This window comes from Triticum urartu, chromosome 1A (assembly GCF_056163025.1).
Source record: "Triticum urartu cultivar PI428250 chromosome 1A, HENAU_Tu73, whole genome shotgun sequence".
Taxonomy (NCBI): domain Eukaryota; kingdom Viridiplantae; phylum Streptophyta; class Magnoliopsida; order Poales; family Poaceae; genus Triticum; species Triticum urartu.
Genome location: NC_141873.1, coordinates 587,252,606 through 587,267,189, shown reverse-complemented (window position 1 = coordinate 587,267,189; position 14,584 = coordinate 587,252,606). Strand labels below are relative to the sequence as shown.

Here is a 14,584-nt window from a genome sequence, read left to right as displayed (position 1 = left end):
GATGATGATGATGTGGTGAGCGTGCCCATGGTGCTGGCTGTCATGGCGGCGGTGGTGGTGGACATGCTGCTCGGTCGATGCGGTAGCTAGATGCGATCTATTCCTGACCTATAGAGGAAGAGGCTCTGTTATCATGTGAGAAGAATTGGGAAGCGTAGAACCCTTCGTCTGGGCCGCATTGTATTATATCGGGATCATGCCGTGGCTTACAAGGTAGAGATCGATCGAGAGAAGAGGAGATCGATCATGGTTCGGTACAGGAGGTTTAACAGAAGTAGAGATAAGAGGAGATAAGATTACAAAGATTTAGACTGCTCAACTACTCTCCTATCTCTATACAACGTATATTCTAACATTTTGGACTATTTGCATGTGGCATATGGGCATAGAAGGCATCTTCATGTTCGATTGACCCTACAAAAATGAAACGAGAAAGAGTTGCCAACCTGTACGAGGAGATACAACCCTGTCGTGCCACCATACTAGATCCGTGGTGGTTCTTGGCATAACCTGAAAGAAGGAATAAGAAGAAGATCAGTCGGAGTTAATGAAGCTCTATGAGAATTGTTGCCGTGAGGAATATATGTATGTATATGTTAGTGAGACAAATCGATCAGGTAGCTGGCATATGATTGGTGGACTTCAAAAGCAGCTACTTGCGGTTGGAGAACTTGGAGTAGGATTCAACATCAACGGAAAAAGAACAAGGCTCCGGCGCTCCGCTGAAGTGAGTGCACCTCCAATCTTATTTCACCCATGTGTAGGTACGAGGGACTCGCGTGTAGCCTCCTACTGGATTGATACCTTGGTTCTCAAAAACTGAGGGAAATACTTACTCTACTCTGCTGCATCACCCTTTCCTCTTCAAGGAAATCCAACGCAGTGATCAAGAGGTAGCAGTGTATCTATGTTATCTAACCTTGTTTACACAGGTTCATCCCATCCTAAGCCAACTCAAGACCACGAGGTAAGTATATGCATCACAGTCATGTGAATGAGAAATTCTTGCTGATGTACATACTGTTTGCAAGAAGGACTCATGAGCATGAAGGCACATTTCTCATATACACATGATTTGCTCTGATGCATATAGCCAAGATACATGTAACACATTGCTTACTCTGTCATGTTTATGCATTCACATGCTCCTATATTCCATATTCACATGATTGCATACATGTAGGGGGAGCCTATGCATGTTACATGTCTTTCTAAAGCTTTACTTACTATTCTCTATATCTTTATCTAAAGCTTTGATGTATGTTGTCATCAATTACCAAAAAGGGGGAGATTGAAAGCACAAGTGCTCCCTAGGTGGTGTTGGTAATTAATGTCAACATATCTCTTGTTGGACTAACACTTTTACCTAGTATGTTTTAGATAAGTTCAACAATGAAGTGGCATGGACTAGAGGATGTGGAACCCCTTCAAGATGCTAAGGACAAAAGGATTGGCTCAAGCTCAAAGCTCAAGACTCTACATTTTCTATTTTAGTGATCCAAGATCACATTGAGTCTATAGGAAAAGCCAATACTATCAAGGAGGGATGAGGTGTTGCTTAATGAGGCTCTTGCTCAAAATGCTTAGTGATATGCTCCGAAGCCCTCAACTACTTTCTCACATCCACATATGACCTAAACCAAAAGTCAAACTCGGCCCCACCGATTCTTTCTGTCCGGCGCCACCGAGTTCAGATGTCATAGCCACGGCCACAAACCCTAGGCAAATCGGTCTCACCGATAGGGATCTCGGTCTCATCGAGATGGGATTGCAATCTCTCTGTATGGATCCATTACCAAAATCGGTCTCACCGAGTTTGTGTAATCGGTCCTACCGAGATTGCAATGTAAACTCTCTGCTTCCTTCTCGTAACAATTCAGTCTCACTGAAATGAGCGAATCAGTCCCACCGAGTTTACCTGACCAACTCTCTGGTTAGCTTTTTACCAAAATTGGTATCACCGAGTTTGTGTAATCGTTCTCACCGAGATTACTTATGCCCTAACCCTAACCATATCGGTCCTACCGAGTTGCATGTTGGTCCCACCAAAAATCCTAACGGTCACTAGATTTGCTGAATCGGTTTGACCGAGTTTATCAATTCGGTCCCACCGAGTTTGGCAAGTTGTGTGTAACGGTTAGATTTTGTGTGGAGGATATAAATACCCCTCCACCTCCTCTTCATTCGTGGAGAGAGCCATCAGAACGAACCTACACTTCCAACCTACATTTTCTGAGAGAGAACCACCTACACTTGTGTTGAGGCCAAGATATTCCATTCCTATCATATGAATCTTGATCTCTAGCCTTCCCCAAGTTGCTTTCCACTCAAATCTTCTTTCCACCAAATCCATATCCTGTGAGAGAGAGTTGAGTGTTGGGGAGACTATCATTTGAAGCACAAGAGCAAGGAGTTCATCATCAACACACCATTTGTTACTTCTTGGAGAGTGGTGTCTCCTAGATTGGCTAGGTGTCACTTGGGAGCCTCCGACAAGATTGTGGAGTTGAACCAAGGAGTTTGTAAGGTCAAGGAGATCGCCTACTTCGTGAAGATGTACCGCTAGTGAGGCAAGTCCTTCGTGGGCGACGGCCATGGTGGGATAGACAAGGTTGCTTCTTCGTGGACCCTTCGTCGGTGGAGCCCTCCGTGGACTCGCGCAACCGTTACCCTTTGTGGGTTGAAGTCTCCATCAACCGTTTCTTCAGATAATTATTAATGAATTTGGATGGACGCGCTACGGTTCATTGAGGTGTCACGTCAAAACGAACAAGTCTCACGTTCTTGTTTCCTAGAGTTTTTGTTACGCGGTAGTATGTGACAGAGAGACAGTGCCTGATACCTTTGCCACAAGGAAACAAGCGCTGCATGGTGGTACGAGACATATTTGAGAAAAAAACACTGCTACACCTTGTGGCCAAATTCAATGTTTTGACCCTTTTGGCATACTTTTGCATGATTTGATCGTATCTGAGAAAGAATTTGGATCTGACCATTTTTCTACTGCCGCCTGATAACCCACAAGTGTAGAGGATCAATTGTAGCCTTTATTGATAAGTAAGAGTGTCGAATCCAACGAGGAGCTAAAGGAAGAATTTATATTCCCTTCAAGTTTTATCGACCACCGATACAACTCTACGCATACTTATTGTTCGCTTTACCTAGAACAAGTATGAAACTAGAAGTAGTTTTTAGGTGTAAAGGGATAGGTTTGCAAGATAATAAAGAGCACATAAATAAAAGCTAGGGGCTGCTTAGATGAAGAAACAATTAAGTTAGTTTTAGTAGAGAGCTTTTTGTCACAAGAAAGTTATTTGTCCCTAGGCAATTGATAACTAGACCGGTAACCATTATTGCATTTTTATATGAGGGAGAGGCATAAGCTAACATACTTTATCTACTTGGATCATATGCACTTATGATTGGAACTCTAGCAAGCATCCGCAACTACTAAAGATCATTAAGGTAAAACCCAACCATAGCATTAAAGTATCAAGTCCTCTTTACTCCCATACGCAACAACCCACTTACTCGGGTCTGTGTTCTATCACTCACGCCACCCACCATAAGAAAATCATGAACATATTGCAACACCCTATAGCTGGGATCCCTCACACTTGCGCGGCATAGAGAGCATCATAGGACAACACCAATAATAAAACATACAACTCAAACCAATCATGATCATGAATTAACCCATAGGACAAAACTCATCTACTCAAACATCATAGGATAGACACATATATTGGATAATAATATATAGCATTGAGCACCATGTTTAAGTGAGATTACAGCATGGAGAAGAGGTGTTACACTGCTGCATAGAGGGGGGGATTGGTGATGACGGCAGTGAAGTTGTTGGTGTAGATCACCGTCATGATGATGGCCCCGGCGGCACTCCGGTGCCACCGGGAGATAGGGGGGGAGAGCCCCCTCCTTCTTCTTCTTCCTTTACCTCCCCTGGATGGGAGGAGGGTTTCCTCTCTTGTCCATGGCCTCCACGATGGCGGAGGGGCGAGAGCCCCTCCGAGATTGGATCTCTCTCTGTTTCTTTTATGTTTCGCGTTCCTCTTTTCTGGCCTTTCACAGTTTCTCAAATTCCCGGAGATCCATAACTCCGATTGGCATGAAATTTTAACACGGTTTTTCTTCTTCTAAAAATTAGCTTTCTTGCGATCGAAGAAGGGAACCAACCGCCTTACGGGGTGGTCACAAGCTTTCCAGGCAAGCCCTAGGTAGGGGGCGCGCCCCTTGAGCTTGTGGGCCCCTCAGGCATCGTTTCGCGTTGATTCTTTTTCCCAAAAATCACATGTATTCCAAAATAATTCTCCATAAAATTTTATCGCGTTTGGACTTCGTTTCATACGGATTTTCTGAAAAACAAAAACCATGCAACAAACGAACTGGCACTGGGCACTAGATCAATATGTTAGTCCCAAAAATAATATAAAATATTGCCAAAAGCACATGAAATTTGTAGAATATTGGCATGAAACAATCTAAAATTATATATACGACGGATACGTATTAGCATCCCCAAGCTTAATTCTTGCTCGTCCTCGAGTAGGTAAATGATAAAAAAATAATTTTTGATGTGGAATGCTACGTAGCATAATCTTGATCATATAACCTAATCATGGCATGAATATTAAGACACGAGTGATTCAAAGCAACAGTCTATAATTTGATATAAAGACATCAATACTAAGCCATCCCAACAAACAATCATGTCTTTCAAAATATCAATGCTAAAGAACGTTATCCCTACACAATCATTTAGTCTTGGCATGCTCCATCTTCTTAACACAAAGTATTTAGCATGCACAACCCCAATGACAAGCCAAGCAATTGGTTCATACTTTTAACGCGCTTCAGTTTTTTCAACTCTCATGCAATACATGAGCGTGAGCCATGGATATAGCACTATGGGTGGAATATAATATGATGTTGGAGGTTGTGTGGAGAATACAAAAAAGGAGAAAGTCTCACATCAACGAGGCTAATCAACAGGCTATGGAGATGCCCATCAATTGATGTCAATGAGAGGAGTAGGGATTGCCATGCAAAGGATGCACTAAGAGAAGTGTATGAAATCTCAAACTAAAAACTAAGTTGGTGTGCATCCAACTTGCTTGCTCATGAAGACCTCGAGAATTTGAGGAAGCCCATCATCGGAATATACAAGCCAAGTTCTATAATGAAAAATTCCCACTAGTATATGAAAGTGACAACATAGGAGACTCTCTATATGAAAAACATGGTGCTACTTTGAAGCACAAGTGTGGAAAAGGATAGTAACATTGCCCCTTCTCTCTTTTCTCTCATTTTTTTAATTTTTTTTCTTTTTTTATTGGGCTCTTTTTGGCCTATTTTTTCTCCCTTTTAATTTATTTTTCGTCCGGAGTCTCATCCCGACTTGTGGGGGAATCACAGTCTCCATCATCCTTTCCTCACTGGGGGCAATGCTCTAATAATGATGATCATCACACTTTTGTTTACTTACAACTCAATACAACTAATACATGATGACTCTATATGAGTGCCTCTGGTAGTGTACCAGGATGTGCAATGATCTAGCATAGCAAAGATATTAAAAAATGGACAAACCATGAAAATATCATGCTATCTATCTTACGATCATGCAAAGCAATATGACAATGAATACTCAAGTCATGCATATGATGATGGTGGAAATTGCATGGCAATATATCTCGGAATAGCTATGGAAATGCCATGATAGGTAGGTATGGTGGCTGTTTTGAGGAAGATATAGGGAGGCTTATGTGTTATAGAGCGTATCATATCACCAGGTTTGGATGCACCGGCGAAATTTGCACCGACTCTCGAGATGAGAAAGGGCAATGCACGGTACCGAAGAGGCTAGCAAATTGCGAAAAGGTGAGAGTGCGTATAATCCATGGACTCACATTAGTCATAAAGAACTCACATACTTATTGCAAAAGTTAATTAGCCCTCGAAACAAAGTACTACCACGCATACCTCTAGGGGGATAGATTGGTAGGAAAAGACTATCGCTCGTACCCGACCACCACTCATAAGGACGACAATCAATAATAAATCATGCTCCAATTTCATCGCATAATGAGAGACCATACATCAATGCTTCGGGAATCAGAAAGCTTAACACAAATATTCTTACTAAACCATAATCATTTACTAGTACTTCCCACATATTACCATCTCTATATCGCAAAACTATTGCAAGGAATGAAACATATCATATTCAAAGATCTGCAAGTTTTATGTAGGATTTTATGAATAACCATGTAAATGACCAATTCCTGTTCTAAGTAGATATAAGTGAACCATGAGACTTGAATTAATTCTACAAAATATTTTCCGCCGCTCTAAGAAATATAAGTGAAGCAAAAGAGCATTCTACAAATGGTGGATTTCTATGTGTAGAGAAACAGGCAATCTAAACTTCAAATGATATAAGTGAAGCACATGAAGCATTCTATAAAGCCATACTCAAAAGATATAAGTGAAGTGCAAAGAGCATTCTATAAATTAACCAAGGACTATCTCAGACCATAATGGCACGTAAAATAAAAAGGGAAAATAAACACAAAAGACGCTCCAAGAATTTGCGCATATCTTGTGACGAATAAAAATATAGCTCCAAGTAAAACTACCGACGATCGTTAGAAGAAATTGAGGATGCCTTCCGAGGCATCCCGAGTTTAGTTGCTTGGGAGTCCTTGAATATTACCTTGGGTGCCTCGGGCATCCCCAATATTAGTCTCTTTCTAGTCCTTATTCCTTCATCCATCGCGATCTCACGCAAAACTTGAAAACTTCAATCACACAAAACTTAACAACACCCTCATGAGATCCGTTAGTATAATAAAGCAAATCACTACTTCAAGTACTGTTGCAAACCCATTCATATTTTATTTTTGCATTATAACTACTATATTCTAACTTCTCCATGGCTTATACCACCGATAGTTCCATCAAAACAAGCAAAACAATGCATCCAAAACAGGATAGTCTGTAGTAATCTGAACATTCACCCTACTTCTACAATCCTAAAAATTCTGAAAAATTAGGACTAAATAAAAAATTCGCAGAATAGTATTGTGTAAAATTTTCAAAAACTTTTGACGTTCCAATAAAAAACGTAAATTGACACACTACAGCTAAAGTTTCACTTTTTGCACTGCACATACGAAACAAGCAATCTAAACATCCTAAAGGCAAATCTTGGCACATTATTTTTATAATAAAATGGAGTTTTACAAGGGGATAATTATTTTTGTGAGAAAATTCCATGAAACATTCTACATTGTTTCCATGAGCATGAACACAAGTGTTCAAGGTCGACCCTCACTTCTCCAATGCATAACCTTCCAATCACTTCTCTTTTTGAAAAAAATTAGGTTACCTTGTATATTTTTGTTTTGTTTTTACACTTTATAAAAGCACACAACAGAATAAAATGACTCTCTAAAACTTCCAGGTTGTGTCCTTGGCAGCGCTTTCTTTAAAGCCATTAAGCTAGGCATAAAGTGCTCAAGTAATTGATCCACCTGGATCCCAAGGTATATCAAAGCCAATTTTAATTAACAATGATTTGTATCTGAGTAGTGAGCACAAAGTAATACATATCATGCAACACCAAAGTCTAACTCTCTTCCTATGCATAATCATGTCATAAAAGAACAATTCATGCACATCAAGTAAAGGCCAACGCATAGTATAAATAGTTTCTTGCAATTTTATCGTATTGGAAACATAGAGATGTGGAGATGTACTTCCTCTCTCATAATAATTGCAAGTAGGAGCAGCAAGCACATGCATATTATATATATTAAAATCATCATGTGCAATAGTAAAACACAACCCATCAATATAATCCTTAATAAGAGCAAATTTCTCCGATATAGTGTAGTTTGGAGAATTCAAAAAGATAATAGGACTATCATGTGTGGGGGCAATAGCAACAATTTCATTCTTAACATAAGGAACTATAGCAAGTTCATCTTCATAAGCATAATTCGCATCATGGCCACAAGCATAACAAACATGAAGTTCATAAAAAAGGGATATTTCAAAAGAATCAACGGGATCATAGCATTCATCCTTCGGTAAGCACGTAGGGAAATCAAACAATCTATGAGTTGAAGAGTTACTCTCATTTGAAGGCAAGCACAGGTAGCTAATCCGCTCTTCTTCCTTTTGTTCTTCGCTCTGCTCGTCATCTTTTTCATCTAATGAGCTCACAATGTCATCAATTTCTTCTTCCATAGTTTCAATATTTGTCTCTTCTTGGACAGCGAAGACTTTCTCAATAAATGCATCAATATCGGCAATGTATACATAATTATCATAGCAATATTTAAGTATAGCAAATTTTCAGGTCTATAAATAGCATCATCAAAATCTACATACTTTTCAAACAAAGACTCAATTTCATAAGCACCCTTAAAAGAAACAAATTCTTTTATTTGTTCCACATCATAGTAATCAAATCTACCATTAGCATAAGAAGCCAAGGTTTCATTACCATTAAATTTACATGAAAAGGGAAGGTGTGGAGCCTTCATCCTAGAGCAACAAGTATAATCATATCTCAAGCATAAATTCCAAGCATACCAATGCAACATTTCAATTTGATCCCATAATAGTTTCCATTTTTGATTCAAGCGATAATCCCTAAATTATTCACGTTGATCCAACGTGTCTTCCATTATCAAGTTGATTGGGGTTTTCTCGGGATTATCAAAGTAGTGTTTAATATTTTTCAAATAACGAGCATCGAGGGTTTTAGGAGGTTCCCCATATCCATGAGTATCAAGTACACATAATTTTTTTGGTATTTCGTGTTTCATATTCATAACTAAAGATAGAGAACAACTTAGAACGGAAAATAAAATCTACTTAGTGATAAAGCAAACAAGCACACATGAGAATATTCACCCCACGCTATTGCTCCTCGACAACGGTGCCAGAAAAAGGTCTTGATAACCCACAAGTGTAGGGGTCAATTGTAGCCTTTATTGATAAGTAAGAGTGTCGAACCCAACGAGGAGCTAAAGGAAGAATTTATATTCCCTTCAAGTTCTATCGACCACCGATACAACTCTACGCACGCTTATTGTTCGCTTTACCTAGAACAAGTATGAAACTAGAAGTACTTTGTTGGTGTAAAGGGATAGGTTTGCTAGATAATAAAGAACATGTAAATAAAATCTAGGGGTTACTTAGATAAGGAAACAATTAAGTTAGTTATAGTAGAGAGCTTTTTGTCACAAGAAAGTTACTTGTCCCTAGGCAATCGATAATTAGACCGGTAATCGTTATTGCAATTTTAGCCGTGGCTGTCATTCACACAGGAAGAGGGTCGCCATCCTTCTTGACGTGGAAGCCGTGGATCGGCTAGTCCACATCTTCCACTTCTTGGCCGGCCTACCTCCTAGAGCCCCGACACAAGCAAACCCTAGCCAGGGTTGTCGCACCCCACTCGCCCACCTCCCCGCCGATGTCATGGACTGGAATTGAATCAGCAAGGGGAAGGACAACCACAAGGCCGGCTACTCCTCTGGCTGACGTTGCTTCAGCAGCTCCGCACCGCCTGCACCACCTTCTTTGCCCGCACCACCTGCTCCGCCAGCTTTCAAGATCGCGCCACCAGCGTCCGGGCATCGTGACAGGCCGTACATCCACGTCGATGTTTGTCGGTGTTACTAGGAGACCACGATGCCATTATCGTGGGGAGATGTCCACCTGCCAAACAACTGGCATCTCTCTGCCGACCGCGTGTCGATCCCTCCAGTGCCCGTGAGCGGCCGCGGCCACCTCGTGGAGATCAACCGACATCGCGCCCGCCTCCCACCGGATCTGCCGGAGGACCCCAGGTACGCCAAAGATTCGCCGTTGTGGGATACATGGCGCCGCGACGAGCACGACCTGCGGCGACAATCTTTTTTTGTCGGTCGTCCTCCTAGCCTGCGATGCCCACATCCTCCTCGTGATGAGAGCCCTCCCCAAACGCGGGGTTGTAGGCGTGTGCACGACATCATGCCGACACCTTCTCCATCCCCATGCCCGCCGTCGCCGGCACCCTTGACCGAGGAGGAGGAGGCCCGCCTCATTAGGCGGGTCATGGAGAAATCCATGGCCACCCATGACAAGTGGCAATGGGATGGCCTGCAAACCGCGTTGCCCCTCTCTGCGGTCGACGACATGGCCATCCCGAAGCTGGACCTCAACGTCAAGGAGAAGGTGCGAGAGGAGGAGGTCGTGGAGGAGCCGCCCATCGCCGTGTGGAACCCTCATCTGGTGGGCCAGCGGTGGAGCTGGTCGTGCATGGCGCCAGAGATGGCCGACTAGGTGGGCTTCGGCCCATGGTCAGCCACGCCGCCGCGGTCGCCAGAGCAGGAGCAGGAGCCACGGGAGAAGGTGGTGCAAGCGCCGCCAGCACCTCCGATCTCGCAGGGGCTGTCAGTGTTAAAACCGGCGGATCTCGGGTAGGGGGTCCCGAACTGTGTGTCTAAGGTCGATGGTAACAGGAGATAGGGGACACGATGTTTACCCAGGTTCGGGCCCTCTCTATGGAGGTAATACCATACTTCCTGCTTGATTGATCTTGATGGATATGAGTATTCCAAGAGTTGATCTACCACGAGATCGTAATGGCTAAACCCTAGAAGTCTAGCGTGTTTGACTGTGGTAATGAGTCTCTCCCTTTCCGGACTAAGTCCTCCGATTTATATAGGCACCGGGAGGATCTAGGGTTACATAAGGTCGGTTGCAAAGGAAAGGAATCTACATATTCAGTCGCCAAGCTTGCCTTCCACGCCAAGGAGAGTCCCATCCGGACACGGGTGCAGTCTTCGGTCTTCGCATCTTCACAGCCCATCAGTCCGGCCCATGGCTAACAGGCCGGACATCTGAGGACCCCTTAGTCCAGGACTCCCTCAGTAGCCCCTGAACTTGGCTTTAATGGTGAGGAGTCCGGCACGCAGATTTGTCTTCGGCATTGCAAGGCGGGTTCCCTTTTTTCCGAACTCCAAGATAGTCTCCGAATAGATGGTTGTATCCGGACCTGCCACACACACCATAGACAACCGCAGAGAGAATATAATACTCCACAAGTCCAATCCACTGACAACTTTTTATGACATGACATCACGTCTACCCGTTCATAATTTCGGACCGTTTTGCGTCTGCCGTTCCACGTTTCGAGACGCGGTTGCCATTGGCACGTCTTGTCGAAGCAGAGATCATGTCTCCTTATTGCGGGATTCTCATCAATACGGGTATGGGTAACCCAACCGTGCCATTTACACAGCCCTTGGGAATAGGCGATTTTTAAGGCGAGCAGGGAGGCGCTTGATATTCGCGGCCCTTTATAAGGGGATAAGAACTCCCCTTGTCTACTTACGCCTTCTCCTTCCTCTGCCCTTCCATCCTTGAGCTCCAGTGCCCAAGTCCCCATCTTTCTACATCTCCAGAAAGCATCCGACCATGTCCGGATTTAGAGGCTAAGGCAAATGGATGGTCTCCTCCGTCAAGGATAAGGACATTACTGAGCTTCGGGCGGCCGGGTACTTGGCGAAGGAAATCGCCCACCGTCTTCCAGCCCAGGGGCAAGCCGTCCCCATGCCGAAGCCCAATGAGAGGGTGGTACTCATCCCTCATTTCCTCCGCGGGCTAGGGTTTCCACTCCACCCTTTCATCCGCGGGCTGATGTACTATTACGGGATAGACTTTCATGATCTATCCTCGAACTCTTTCCTCAACATCTCGGCATTCATCGTCGTGTGTGAGGCCTTCCTTCGCATCCAACCCCACTTCGGGCTATGGCTCAAAGTCTTCAACGTGAAGCTGAACATAGTGGACGGCCAGCACGCGGAGTGCGGAGGAGCCATGGTGAGTAAGTTGGCCAACGTCTCCTAGCCAAAAGGCATTTTCGTGGAGACTGTCAAGGAATGGCGGAAACAATGGTTCTACATTACAGAACCCCGCGGCACCAATTGGGCCGCAGCCGCCGAATTTAACTCCGGCGCACCCATGCGACTCACCTCCTGGGTCGAGAAGAGCCTAACTGGTGTTCGCCAGATGAGCTGACGGCACTTCAGACGCGCATTCAAAGCATGATGGACAAGGATGTCAAACTTGTCGATGTAATCCAGGTGATGCTAGTTCGCCGGATTCTCCCGTGCCAAAGCCGAAGCCGCCCTCTATGGAAGTTCAACTCGAAGAAGCACCATACCCTAAGGAGGCTCTTCGAAACCACTCACGAAGGTGCCTGGAAGTTGCTCTTTAAGGGCAATGAGAAACGCCGGCCGCAGATTCGGACCGCGGGCACGATATTAACCACCTCGCCAGCGAGGTATGTTATTTTTAATGCATCCCCTACTTGCTTGTTTCAAGGGTGATGTCTGAGCTTTTATCATCATTCCTTCTTCAGGACTGGATGGAGAGGGTGAAGCGGATCCAGTGTCCGGCTCCGCTGCCTGAAGAACTAGTCATCCCGCGTTTAGCGAAGATGCTGGTGCCGGAGCCCTATAAGGCGCTGGAGAAGAAGGCCAAGAATAAGGCCAAGGGGGCCAAAGGTGGCCCCCGTCATAAGGGTACTTCGGGCATAACGTCCGAAGACGAAGAGACCTGTTCCTCCATCCCTGAGGACGACGACGAGGAGGAGGAGATCCCTCCCCATTATGAGGGGAGGGAGAAGACGCTGTCCTCCATGAATCTGGAGTTGGGGACGCCCAAGAAGAGGAAGGGCTCCCTTGCGGATAACTCTGTGTGGGATGTCGACAGTAGTCTGGAGCGCCGCTCCCGCGCTAAGCCTCAGGCCGCATCATAAGTAGTACGATTCATGCATATTCATATATCCAACCTCTTTTCCTCATTGTACTAACACGGTTAGTTGTGTATGTTATTTCAGTCCGGCCCACGACAGCTTCCAGCGATCCTCGTCAGGAGGTTCGCTAGACTCCAAGGAGATGGCCAACATGTCACCACCGACCGCTCATTCTCCCAAGGCCATGGACGACACCGAGGTGTTTTACCGAAGGACCGCTCCAGGCCGGGGAGAGGCCCCGGACGCTGTCAAGAGGGCGCCAGAGGGCGAAACCTCTACCGCTGGACACACGGGGGAGCAAATCCCCACGGAGACTGGCGAGGAGGGCCGTATTCAGTTCGACCCTCAGCCAAATGTGGATACGGAGACCCATACGGCTCCGGAATCTGGCGAGCAACTTCCTTTGAAAGAGGGGGGTGCGCCCATTCAATCGGTGGCCCCTGTCCAACCAGGGGCACCGGATAATCTGATGGAGGCGCTTCGAGGTGCCTCCATTGTGGACGAGCACCATATCCTTATGGGTACGGTGATTGAGAGGGTCCAGTCCACCAAGAGCGGGCTGACCGAAGCCTGCAACAGCCTTCTGACTGGTTTTGAGGTAAGCGACACAAATAGCGAAAATCCCCATATAGACAGTAGCCCCTGAGACACTGTCCCGTGTTCAAAAAGAAAAGCCGGACAGAGGATCAATGTTTTATTATAGGAAACTAACTAAATTTGTCTGGAATGAATGTGCAGGCGTCGCTACTGGCCGCAACCTCACATGTTGCCGAAGTCTCCAAACTTAAGCGGAGGCTGGAGCAGGCCTAGGAGGAGCTCGGCCAGGTGAAGCGGCAACTCCGGGAGAAACAAGGTATGTAATAACCCGAGAAATATTCGAAAAGAGTAAGATGATATATATTGACCAAAGTTTCATGATATGTATAGGAGCGACGACCGAAGTCGAGGCCCTGAAAAAGGCCCTGGGCGAAGCCGAGGGGAAGGCTGTCAAGGAGCAGGCTGCCCGTAAGAAGCTCAAGGCCCGGGTCAGCGAGGTCCAACAGGAGCTCCAGGATGCGGTGAGGAAGTGCGAGACCTTGGAGCGCGATGCGTCGACTCGAGATACCGAACTCGCCAAGGCTCGCCAGAGCACAGAGATGGCCCGGAATGAGGGTCGGGGTGCCCTCCAAGAGATCTAGGAGGCCAGGAAGATCGCCGCGGGTAAGGCATTTAGTATGCAGAGCAAATATGTGAAAAGGAATTATCTTTTGCTAACCCAGATTTGGAGTTCTCCAGGGGCTTTTGCTGATCTGCCGCGAAGTGTGTCCGATGTCACTGAGTTCTTTTGAGCCAAGGAAGGGAGCTCCACGGAGAAATTGTTCTGGTCGCAGTATCTTGTGCCAGAGCATCCCGTGCCCCTCACCGATCAGCTGAAACAGCTGGTGGAGCTGCATAGGTTTGCCGAACTAGCCATGAAGGATTTGATAATCCGGCTATGGCCAGCCGAAGCTATGCCCGGCAGCTACTTCGGACTCATGAAGCAGCTGGTGAACGCTTGTCCTCGGCTGGACGTCGTCAAGCGATCGACCTGTATTGAAGGTGCGCGCATGGCCTTCGCCCGTTGCAAGATGTGGTGGGCGAAGATGAACGCCGTCGAGCTGGCCAGGGGGCCACCAGAGGGCAAGGAGCACCGCACACCCGAGCGCTATTTTGCGGATGTCCTACAAGGGTCTCGCATTGTGGCAACGTAGTGTGGGCAGGACATTATTT

General features: G+C 45.4%; 1 pseudogene; it reads left to right on the top strand.

The window, feature by feature from the left end:
- The first annotated feature begins 27 nt into the window (after positions 1–27).
- On the top strand, positions 28–10,497 carry LOC147993150 (uncharacterized; annotated as a pseudogene).
- The last annotated feature ends 4,087 nt before the right edge of the window (positions 10,498–14,584 follow it).